The sequence below is a fragment of the Rhynchophorus ferrugineus genome, unplaced genomic scaffold (assembly GCF_030347505.1).
Source record: "Rhynchophorus ferrugineus isolate W39M unplaced genomic scaffold, kcgeb_rfMv2 rfM2, whole genome shotgun sequence".
NCBI classification, from domain to species: Eukaryota; Metazoa; Arthropoda; class Insecta; order Coleoptera; family Curculionidae; genus Rhynchophorus; species Rhynchophorus ferrugineus.
This window is the reverse complement of record NW_027472581.1, coordinates 76935387-76948170: the sequence shown is the minus strand read 5'-3', so window position 1 is coordinate 76948170 and position 12784 is coordinate 76935387. Positions and strand designations below refer to the sequence as shown.

At 30.1% G+C, this 12784-nt stretch overlaps 1 protein-coding gene across 1 annotated transcript in view; it reads left to right on the top strand.

Annotated features, from left to right (window-relative positions):
- Positions 1-12784, top strand: part of LOC143190535 (potassium channel subfamily K member 6) — a 91646-nt gene that overhangs the window by 662 nt on the left and 78200 nt on the right. The gene's annotated exons all lie outside the window — the stretch shown is intronic.

The window sequence follows — 12784 nt, the reverse complement described above, 5'->3', positions numbered from 1 at the left end:
TGACATCCGGTCTTACCCAGCCTGGTTACTGGCGTGACTGGGATCATTTTCCTTGTCGGATTTTACACTCTTGCCTTGAACATTCACAAATTTTAAACAATCACAAACATAAATTTACGACCATGCCCCAGCAGGATGTTCAAAGAATGTGCACAAATTATTTATATTTATTATTTATTTATTTGCATCTTAATATATAATATACATCATTTACTGTTATATATTGTTATGTTATATATTTTGGATAAATTGTATTAGTATGATTGATCTTTAGTCATAATAACAATATTTAACCATTTTGCGAACTTTTTGAAGGGTTATCTTACTGCTCAACAGATACTTCTTCTTTTAATTATTACTTAAATTGTTGGCCCACTGTCTCGTTCAGCAATGTATTATAACATCTGCATCTATTTACTGCTATACTACAATAAATTATTTCATAACATCTTTCAGATGTTGTTAGTTTAGTATTAGTATTCTATAGTTTTATAAGTTTTACTGCATTTACCATATTTTATCACATTAATATATCAACCAAATAATTTTGCAGTATAATTTTTACATGTACAAATACGACTCCGTTTTATTCTAATTTATTATAACATATTGTTAATAGTTAAACTGACTTAAAATATTAAAAAAAGCAATTTCACCTATCTTTCTAACACTAATTTATTTGTACTAACATGCTTCTATTGGGGAGAGAAATTGTTCTTCCAAATAGTATGTTCAAAGTATGTGCACACGTTATTGGTTTCAATTATTTATTTATTTGCATCTTCAGTAATAATATACATCATTCACTGTTATATATTGTTATGTTATATATTTTAAATAGAAAATGTTAGTATGCTTTGGTTTTCCGAAAAAGGAGGAGGTTTTATATTCGGCTATATATCTATTTTTTAATATATGTTCGCCGATTTCGCCGTCAGTTGTGAGCCGATTTTCAAATTTCTTTTTTTATTCGAAAAAGTGCGTTGTCGAAATGGTCCAATTGGAACCAAATCTGTTGATCTGTTGCTCTGTTGGGGAAGGAGAGGGGGAAATCGAGGGAAATGCCCAAATTTCAAAGGCGTACAATGTTTTCCTATATTTTTTATCTGTAACCACATATTTCTAGTAACTGTAACTAAGTAAGTAACTGCACCACTTATTGAGCAAATATCTAAAACTAAAAAGAAAAAAATAAAATATTTGTTCCAAAAAAATTAACCGACTTCAAAAAATAAATAAGAAACAAAAAAAAATTCTAAAATAAAGTATATGCATAATAATCGTTATAATAACTAAACAGAAATCTTATTTAACTTTTCTACTGCACTTATTTTATATTCTAATACTGAAGTCAGAGCCGAGACCAAACAATACAAAAATAGTAATATAATTTTGTGACATATACAAAATATTAAATTACCAACAAAACAAATCTAATTTAATATAACTGTTTGGGTTTGGCACCGACTTGAAAGTGATCAGTTGGAAGTAGTTAAAATAATATTGTGAATAGATAAATAGGTTTAGATAGGTATTAAGCTAAATTATGTGTATATAACAGAATATAAAATACGTGTAGTAGATAGGTTAAATAAGGTTTTTGATTTTTTTATTTAGTTATTACAGCAATTATTATGCACATATTTTATTTTAAAATCTTTTTTTTGTATTAAAAATCTTGGCTAAAATTTGATTATTTTTTAATTTTTAGTTCGTGAACTTTGTGTTACTGCTCAAAAGATACTGTCTCTTTAAATATTTGCTTAAATTGTTGATACATTGTCTCGCAATGCTTTAAGCAAGGTTTATAAACCAAGCGAGAAAGGAAAATTAAACCCGCTCTTGAGTATTGAATTTTTAATAATAAAAACTTTAATTTGCTGATTGAATCCAATCCTTGAATCCATCTGAATTAATGTATAATTTGTGTGCGTTTGCAATAATGATTCAAAGTCCTTTCAATACTATTTTAGGGTAAATGATATGGCTCAGTGAATTGAGGTAAAACGAACAGGAAGAAAAGAAAGGAAATGAAACAGTGGTGTTTGGTTATGTGCCCGTTATTTATTGAAGTAATATAAAATATAAAAATACAAATGATAAAACGGATGGCAGCGGAGTTATCTCTTGGCGAGGCTTGGGTAGTCGATGGTGGCACGTCTAAACCAAACGATAGTCGAGTACTGAATGAATGGAAATACCATTCAATAACATCCCAGATAAACGTCTCGGGGTTGCCAGGTATTCGTTATCGGGTTCTAGTTGGTGCTGCCCGTGTTCAACATCTGGGATTATATTTCTGAGTATTTTGTACACCGTTATTCCACGATGTAAAATTCGAGATGCCTCAAGGTCACTACACTATAATATAAAATAAATAAATATAATTCAACACATACAACACATAAAATTTCTGAAAATATATATAAAATGAAATTAGATTTGATTGCCTAGTAAAATGATGGTAAAAATAATAATATACATAATTAAGAGTAAAATACGTCTCTTTCATACGCTTATCTTGCCAGTCTTTCTGTATGGCTCCGAGACTTGGACACTTTATAGTCTTGTCTGGCATCGATAACCTAATTCTATAGTTTGTCTTTAAGGTCGTATTAGACGTAAAGTCACGAGTTTAGGATGCGACAATCATATGCGTATATTTGAAGAACAAATTCAGAGACCTAGTTTACAATGGTTTGGGCATGTCTGTCGATTGAAAAGTGAACGAATTCTTAACAGACTTTTCTGAAAATATCGACCTTTTGGATAGAAGAACAGCTTTGAAAGTCACATTTAGTGACATACAGTTACAAAGACAGAAAGAGAGTTAGGGACATTTTGCGGCACAAACAGCAGCGAATTGGTTAATATTCTAATGCTGTTATGATTATTGCTTAATGGTCGTTGTTAATGATTCCTTCATGATGATGATTTCGATGACAGTTAATGATGACATATAAATATATTTTTTTAAATATCGATATTTTTTTCGGTGGCCAACACCCCTAGTTTCAATCACTAAAAAATCCAAAAGGTAGCCGTCACTAAAATCGTATCGCCGTGGTTACTCAAAATAAAAAACGGTGCACTTATATCAGAGATGTGATGTCTCAACATAAAGATTTCATTTAGATTAGAATAGAATTGATCCGACATTATCGCTTGTAATGTAGGTCCAATAAGTCGCTACTTCTATCTGTATAATAAAATAACTCTAAGTAAAATTTGTTTTTAAACCCTACATATTTAATAGTTTTCATACATATGTTGAAAATTTCAGGCTAAATTGTCCTTTCTTAAAATAAGGGGTTCATGGCTGGCCATTCAATTACTATATTGTGTTCACGTAGATTTTCGTTTCATTTGAAAATTGGAACACATTTTTTATCGAATATCTTCTAATTAATGTATCTGTTAAAACATTTTTTTTAGATATTTCATGTTTTAATACAACAGCTAAAAATATCCGATGTTGAAAATTGTAACGTATATTCACAAGCAACCCTTTTTTTTTGTAACTTTTATTTATTTGTAAATGTTTCTGTGACAATTTATTTTAGAGGAAACAGTAAATTTATTATATATATTTTAGAGTTTCCTTTTTAGTCAACTGTGAAGAACTTTGGAGGATATCCCAAAAGAAATCCGGTCTTACCCAGCCTGTCTACTGGCGTGAATAAAATAATTTTCCTTGTTGGATTTTGCACTCTTAACACAATCACAAACTTAATGACTATACTCCAACAGGATTCTAACTTGACACTATCGCAAGAGCCGGAGAATCGTCCTGTTGCCTTTACCACTACGCCACCAAACTGGCAAACAATAAATTTGTTCCGCAATATAGTTTCCAAAAAAATGAGGTACACCCTATCAGAATTTCAACAGTTTAATACAATAACTTTGCTATTCATGACAAGAATGAAAATTGGTTTCTCCAAGCGACAACATATTTGTATAGAACATAAACCATGTTTCTCTTGCCTATTTTATATAAGACATCGATTTCGCTTAGTTATATAGGTACAGTATATAAAGCATATTTATAGCAAATATCCTTGTATTAATTCAAACATTTCTACTTATGACTAGTACTATAGAATAAATAACGTTATATATTGTCAATCTCTCAAAAGTAGTTATTATAAGATTTCCAATTGTTCAATCCAACAATCTGTTATTATTCGTAACAAAATTATATCTAGTTAAAAAGATCGCTTATATAATCCATCGCCTTACCATTAATCGATAGCCTGCAATCGATAATTTCATGATTAAATCACGATAAATCCACAGAGGAAGAGCGACCTTATCGAAACGGAATTCTCATTAGTCTGTCCAAAAGAGAAGTTAATTTAAATTTATGAAAATTTCGATTTTAGAAAATTGGAAGTTTTTGATATAATAGCCGTCGTTGGGAGGATCACCTCATCCATTAAAATATCAACGAAATTAACTGCCGCCAATTTTAATTGGCCTCGGGTACATAAGGTATGAGATAATCGAGATTTTGAAATTGGAGAAACAATTATTTTTAGGTACAGGAAATATAAACAGTTCCATTTTAATTTTACTTCATTCTTAAGCTATTTATTGGATACACAGATCCAAAAATAAAAAGTACTATTTTAATTATGTTATTTTTATATTAAAACCCAACTATTATTTTATTTTATTTTTATATATTAAGCGTCTGCATGTATTTTGATCAACGATATCTGTTGATGAATATGCGAAGTATTCATGTAAACTATTATACCTAACATAATTGATAAATTCGATGGTTTTGATATTTTTTCTACAGAGAATAACAATTTTTCATTTAGTTTTAATAAGTTATTCAATTTATACACATGCGAACAGCGCCACGCTCAAAATTAATTTTTCGACATTCATTTCATTAATTGCTTTTTGTTATTTTATTTAAAGAAATCTGTTACCGAACGAAGCCCACCGAACATTTTAAAAACTTCAAGTGACGTTGGTCCATTATATCCCTATTGTTTTGGATTCTTATTTAAAACTCATTCATTAATTTTTGAATATTTTTGGTAATTTTGGTGTAAATGACAAAAAGATCAAAATTACCAGAAAAGTTTCAAAATACTGAATTGCAAAACTTATTAGACGAAAACCCACCGAAAAGTTTCAACATCGTGGTTTCATTGCTTGCCAGGCAAAAAGAAGAGTTTTTGCGGTATTTGAAAAGTCGATGAAAAGAAGTATTGGTTAATCCACGGGATCAATCCACATCGTCACGAAGGCGATGTAACAGTAACAAGAAAAATCTATTAATGCCACTTGATCAAATTGAAAAACGTATTATTGCTATAAACACCAGTAAAGTCATCTTTTTGCTGAACAATGCTCGAACATATGTGGAAAGAGTTAAAGTTGAAGGATACACCGTTAAAACTCGTATATTAAGTTCTACTGCATCTATCATTCTCGGCAATTTGATTATATCTTGTTCAAATCTATGTAGTATGGCTTGGCAGGTACACGTTTATGAAATGCTGAAGAAGTACGAAAATGGATTGATAATTGGAGCGTTAACAAATATCGTCTTTTCCACACGGTATGATCATGTTGACAGAGAGATAGGAAAAGGTTGTAAAATACCAATGAAATGTATACTGTACCTATTTTTCTAAATAAAAACCATAATAATCCGCCATTAGGCTTACTGGATTTAATATTTAATGTAGTTTTTGATCTACAATCCTCATCCCATCAGACTATTTGTGGCCAAAATACCTAAGTAGTTATGTATGGTCATATTTTAAGTCTTGATTGCACTGCGAAAGTTAATGCGAAGCACAGACGTATTTCTCATCATGTCACATATATATTGACATCAGTCACATAAATCACTATCAGTCCCTTCAGAAGTGTTGCACTAATCATAATATTTTCCGATCACCCAATATTAATTTGTCAAAAAACTAGATAAATAATTCTATGAAACGAAACGATGTGTACTATTTTAATGGAAAAAAATGAGTGTCTATGCGTATTCAGTTATTACAGATCCACGGAGTTCACCATTTAGTAATTCTAGAGAATATTAAATCCACGCTTCTAATATCTAATTATGAAGAAGAAATATATTTTTATCCTTTGATTAGTGTAAACTTTAAATTAAAATTATAAAGTTTTCAGAAAAGCTTTCGATGAAAAAATATTGGATATTTTAAATATGCAGTAGCCTAGATAATATAAAATAATGGTGAAGCCCTTTTTCAGTTATAATAGTATGGAAACAAATAAAACTGCAGATATTGGGCTATAACTAAGCCAAAAAAACACATTAAAGGACGTTACATAGTAAAACTTCGAAACTTCGAGCGATTTTGCGAAAATGTATAAGTGTGATTAAAATAACTCTTCTTAAATTGTATACACCTCTCTCTAAAAATACAAGTATGTATTCGTACCATTCGACTTTGGATAACATCCACTACAAGCAAATCAATACTTAATTTTACCTGTTAATTGAGTTTGAGATATCCACAATATATACATAATTTATCAAGGTGTATCACACTTCTGCACAACTGCACCTGAGACAAAGGTCATAATAATTTTGATGAAAGTTAAACTACAAGTTTGTTCTTACAAATTAATTACGATATAATGCTATTGATGAGCGATTTTACTTTCCTGGTATAACTGGAAGAAAAGTTCAGTATAAAGTAGTCAAATACTGCTGAAAAATATGACCGCTTCGGTTGTTCGATCTATAAAGTTGACAGAAGTTACAATAATCAAGGAAGAAAATATGATTGGCTTTGCTAATCTTTCTTTCAGAAGTAGCATTTAACCTATTCTATATATATGAATAAAACCCGCTATGCTGCTCAAAAACTCTACTGCCCAATAAATCTGGTTTAGATGCGATGGACAAGTTATGGCAACAGTTGGCTGAAAAAGATATTGAGAAAAGCTAGTCGACTTTTGAATACAAACCGTTCAGAAATTATGGCTGACAAAATTGTTTCATTCTCACCCACAAAAATAAATTCATATTTAAGAAACGATATATTAATATTTTCGAAAACTTTAGATTACTTTTGTTTTGGAGTATTCATTTATTTATTGTTCTCAGTGTATTAATATATATATATATATATATATATATATATATATATATATATATATACCATATATTATTATATAAAATATATCTCTGTATATTATACTGTATTGTTAATAACTCAATTTCTGAACAAATACAAATTCTGGTAGTTTACAAATTCAGTTTTTTAATTTTTTAAAACTTTTTAACAAAATTCGTAAAATTGAAATTTATCAATATACTGGACATTAAGATAAAATAAAATAGCAATTAAAGGTAAATGCAAACTGACAATTTCTCTGTTACATGTATTATATATATATTTTGTTTTTCATATTAATTGGAGCTCAACGTATAAACAACTACTAAACAACTTAAAATTTGATGGGTTTGTATCCATCTACCTAAAATTACAGTTTTCTATTTAGTATTATTGAGTTTTACATATATACAGACGCTACTCATGGAATGCTCATCATAATTTGCTGCCGAAGCCCGTCAAACACTCTCAAAACTCATGATGATGCTGCTCCGTCATATCCAGATTGTGGTTTTTAATTTCAACTATTTAAAGGTGGTGATTTTGATATTATTTACAAAGAACAGCTTAGACGATTAAAAAGTCCGAAGACAATAAATTGGAAGACCTAGTTGACGAAAACACAGAGTTCAGGTTTTGATAACAATGGCAAGGAATGGCCTGGAAGACAACAAGTGTGAAAATACGAATGAAAGATATATTGTTGGAAAACCAAGCAGAAACTCTTAATGGACCTTCAGACAGCTTAGTAACCTATGGTGAGTGGATGAGTCAACTGTTTCTAGAAGTTAACATGTGTGCATACATTCACACGTATAGACAAAAATTCCTTTTCGAACCGTCTCGACATCGTAGTTTCATCGCTTGCCAGGCAAAGAGAAGAATTTTTTATGGTGCATTGTTACTAGTGATGAGAAGTCAATTTATTACGACTATCCCGAGCAAAACAATCAAGGTTTAGTTCAGTATTACCATCCACATTATAAGCAAAGCTGAATATTCACAGCTACAAATTCTTACTTTGTATATAGTAGGATTGGCAAGGTGTAGTATATTAAAAGCCTCTGAAATCAAATTAAATTGTTGCTAAAGAGTTAAGTGAAGCATACAGTGAAGCATCTCGAATGGAAAGGTTTGGAGATATCTGGTATATTAGCCAGATATAACGCCTTTTGATTGCTATTAATTCAACAACAAACATCTTTTTATTACACTGCCCTATGTCCTCAGGAAGAGGTAGTAATATTACATAAAGTGGGGTATCAGTTAAAAACGAGAAACTATATAATATTGGATTCACCGAAAAGAAACCCTCGGAAATACGGTGGGAACGAATATAATTCTATTAGAGATCAAATTTATGAAATATATAAAAACGGTGTTTTTTTCGATGCAAATATAATTTATTACAATTATTAAAACTTTTAATTTAAAATGTATTCGATGCAGAATATCCTTTGGATGCAGAACACTGTTGGGGAGCATAGGACTTCAATGGTCTAAAGATAACCCACGAAGAATTTTAATTGAATTCCTTTGGGGTATTAATTAATAAACGCTGTAATTAAGGTATTGTTTGCAATAAATAAATTGGGTTTTGTAGATACAATTCTAAAGAGTGAACTGCTTCAAACTGTTACTCTGTAAATATTATAAATATAAAAATGTTTAATTGGGTTTTACGTAAATATATGTACTGCATATTCAATCCAATCGAATGAATATAGGGTGTGGAAAATAATTATTGTAATAGACGAGACGTATATGCTGGCAGGAACTATCTTGAGATGTGGAAACAAATATTGTCTACAATAAGCTATTCGGCTTGGATGAACTCCATCAGACATAGCGAAGATAAAATTGATAAATGGTAGAATCGTGTTAGATAGATTTGAATAGCGGCCCGAAGAGTGACAATAACTGAATAAAACCTTCCGGATGTGAAATTATGATCCAGACCAAGGTAGGGCGATGAGAGTGGAAACAACTAACGGTAAGTATATTATAAATATACGATTACTGTCTATACGAGTATAGATATTTGTGTAATTACTTAATTACTCAGAATATACATGAGTATTTGGTCATAATATATGGAAGAATGCATTGATTAAATCAAATTTTATCAATAAAGATGTACACAGGTTGTAACACAATAAATTAAGGAAAAATACAGTGAAATGTAATCAAAATGACTTAAACAACTAAACACGCAAGGTAGAAGAAAGAACTAAATGTTAAAGATAAATATGCTCTCTAATGAAACTAACATACATTACTTGAATATACAATTGCTGATTAGATGTATTAGGATTCCGGGGAATACCAGTACATAAGAAAAGTATCTAAAACTCTGACTCATAGATGGTGTGGAAGAAATTTCTATATAAATATAACAAAACAACACTAGTCTGTGAACTATTGTGACTATATAATTAACTGTAGGTTAAGTCTTTCTATATTATATATGCATTAGATGTACTATAATGGCAAAATAAATAAAGTTTGATAACATTATTATAGGTTAACAATATTGCGGTGTTTTGACGTCATAAATTCAGATGATGTGAGTTTATTATTTCATTAAACAGGCTATATCATTTAGTTTTGTATGTTTATTTTTATTAGTTCAATCTTACTATTTTCCCTCAGTTTACTAAGAGGCTACTAAACTTATTGAGTGACAATTGACTAAAGTAGAGATCATCTCGAAGAACATTCGGTTTTTGCTAGCTTAGTTACCGTGATGATTAATTCGTATCTGATTGTATATTATTACCTATAAATAATTACTAATATCCTTAGTCTGAGAGATATTTGAACCCGCATCATTCTTGGCAGCGAAGCGAATGGTGGAACCGCTTACCCACAGTACAAATATTGCCCGCCCCATTTAAATGATATATATGTCTACTGGTAAACAAGTCGTCGAAAGTAATTAGCAGCAAAAGACAATGTTCTATGAACTATGTTCATTTTTTTATTATTTGTTAAATGTTTGAGATGCTGTTCTAACAATAGTTACATGAAATACACCGAACTACTAAAATCATACATTACAACCAGAATATTTAGAGTCAAACAAGAAAAAGCTTACTCTACAATAAAAGAAGCCAAAGCAGGTGTACCACAAGGAAGTGTACTAAGACCTATGCTTTATCTACTCTACACTTGTGATATACCACAAATGGAAAATATTATGATGGCTACATTTGCTGATGATACTGAGATTATAGCTGTCGGAGACAATAGTGAAGAAGCCTCATGAAAATTACAGGCAAGTGACAATATAAATAATTGGACACAAGCTTGGAAAATAAGAATTAATGAAAGTAAATCTGTACATGTGCAGTTCACCTATAAAGAGACCCTACAAGCACCATTCCATATAGCAACAACGCTAAATATCTCGGAATGAATCTCGATGCAAAACAGCCCTGGAGGGAACATATAAAGAAGAAAAGAAAAGAACCGGAATTGAAATATAGGAAAATGTACTGGCTAATTGGAAGAAAATGACAATTGTCAGTACATAATAAATTGCTATTATATAAGCAAATATTGAAACCTATAGGGACATACGGAGTTCAATTATGGGGATGTTCTGTTAGACGGAAACGATTAGCAACGATGTAATAATTAAATAATAAAAAAAATTACAACGTTTACCTTTTTCAATCAACTTTTGTTATTTTAACACTATTTTTATTACCATCTTGTCATGAGTGGCCATTACATATTGACACCATACACATATTGAATTAATAAATCTTTCTTGATTTTATTATATGCCATTCGACCTCTTCGTAAGTTATATTTACACTATTTAAATCCTATATTACCTAAGAGTATATGAAAGTATGCTCTACGTCCCTCAAAGAGCTGCTTATCTTTAGGCTTTCTATAGATACTTTTCAGATTAACAGTTTCCTATGAAATAATTGTATTAAGTTATGTTTGTGTTCAAAAAACTTCTCACTGTTGTTATATATTTCATATATTTGATGTCTGATAGAGCTGGTCATCCCATTAGAATAAGGACGATCTCTTTTCGGTGAATCTAATTTTATATTTCTAAGGTTTTATTATATTATATTAGAAAAATGCTAACCTCTCATTAACTGATTAGAGGCGCAATTTATAACCACAGAATAACTTATAGTGTTTTTGTAACTAATACGGCTTTTCTAACTTAATAAGGAAAATGTATGTGTTTTGTGATTTATAACCTGTAGTTATTATAATTAATATTTTGAAATATTTTTCAGACACTTGACAACGGGACATATATCTTTTTAAATAGAACAAAATGAGAAGGAAAATATTGTGCGACTCTAAAGCGTATTTACAATTTGCGACAGGCGCATATTGATGACGTGAGTTCACTGCTATTTTGAATAGACTATACATGTTGGGAAACAAGATATCGAAACTAATTAATGGCAAAAAATAATGGAACTATTTTTATTTTTATATTATTTGCTAAATGTTTGAGATACTATTCTAATAATAGTTATATGAAATACATAATAACATATATTTGACACCCAACTTTCAATAAAAAAATCTATATATTTGTAACAAGATATCTAATTTTGTGTACTAACACTGTCAGATACAGAAGAGCAATAAATAAATCCGCAAAAAAAGAATAATAAATATATCCGTTTCATTTATAGATTCCCTTTAAGAAATTAAAACAAATCACGTTCTTATTTTTAACAATACAGCTACGTTCATTAACTATTTACTTTTCGCTCGTGTTTATTATCTCTGCTTAAATTTAAATTACACAGACATAACAATGGTTTATAATGATAGTTCAATTGCGTTTTTATCGACTATATACATGGACGATTTTTATGGATATTAATTGTAATTTTTCTTCTTTTTTATTACTGTTAGCATATTGACTATGTATGTTACACTTAATCATAAATAATTTATACTCGAACTGTTTTGTTAGCTGTATTTTAGTGAGTATAACTGATTTGGGACTAAGGGATTTCAAGATACAATATATAAATTATGATTTATTTTTATATATTAATTAGAGAGAAAATAACGATTAGCTCTTTGAAATCTCACTGAGGCTATAATTGTAATGTATAATTGTCAACAGAATAAAGTCCACGAAGGAATAATATATGGAGCCATTCGAGTATCCAACAAATTTTTTTTTAATAATCTATCGTCAAATGTATTAATAGCCGACTCTGTTGGTACAATGGTAAAGGCGACAGGACGACGTCCTGTTTGTGATAGTTTAATATTTGTGATTGTCCTTGGGCAAGGGTGCAAATTCCGACAAGGAAAACGATCCCAGTCACGCCAGTAACCAGGCTAGGTAAAACCGGATGTGTTCTGGGATGATTTCTAAAATGGTCACTAGCTCGATATGCTTATTGCCGATGACCGTGGTTTCGAACCCACGTTAAACTGTAGATGTAGTCCAAATAAATCCTCCTTGATTAAAAGGAGACCTTAAAATATTTAAAAAAAATTATTAATATGCTTTTTGCAATCTAATATTAGCTTTGTCTACTTTAATATGAAAATATTTAACATCTAAAAGATCTGGAAGTTACGAACAGTTTAATATAAAGAACATCTGGGCAGAATTTTTTGAACGACTATCTTAGATAAACACAAAAACAATCAGT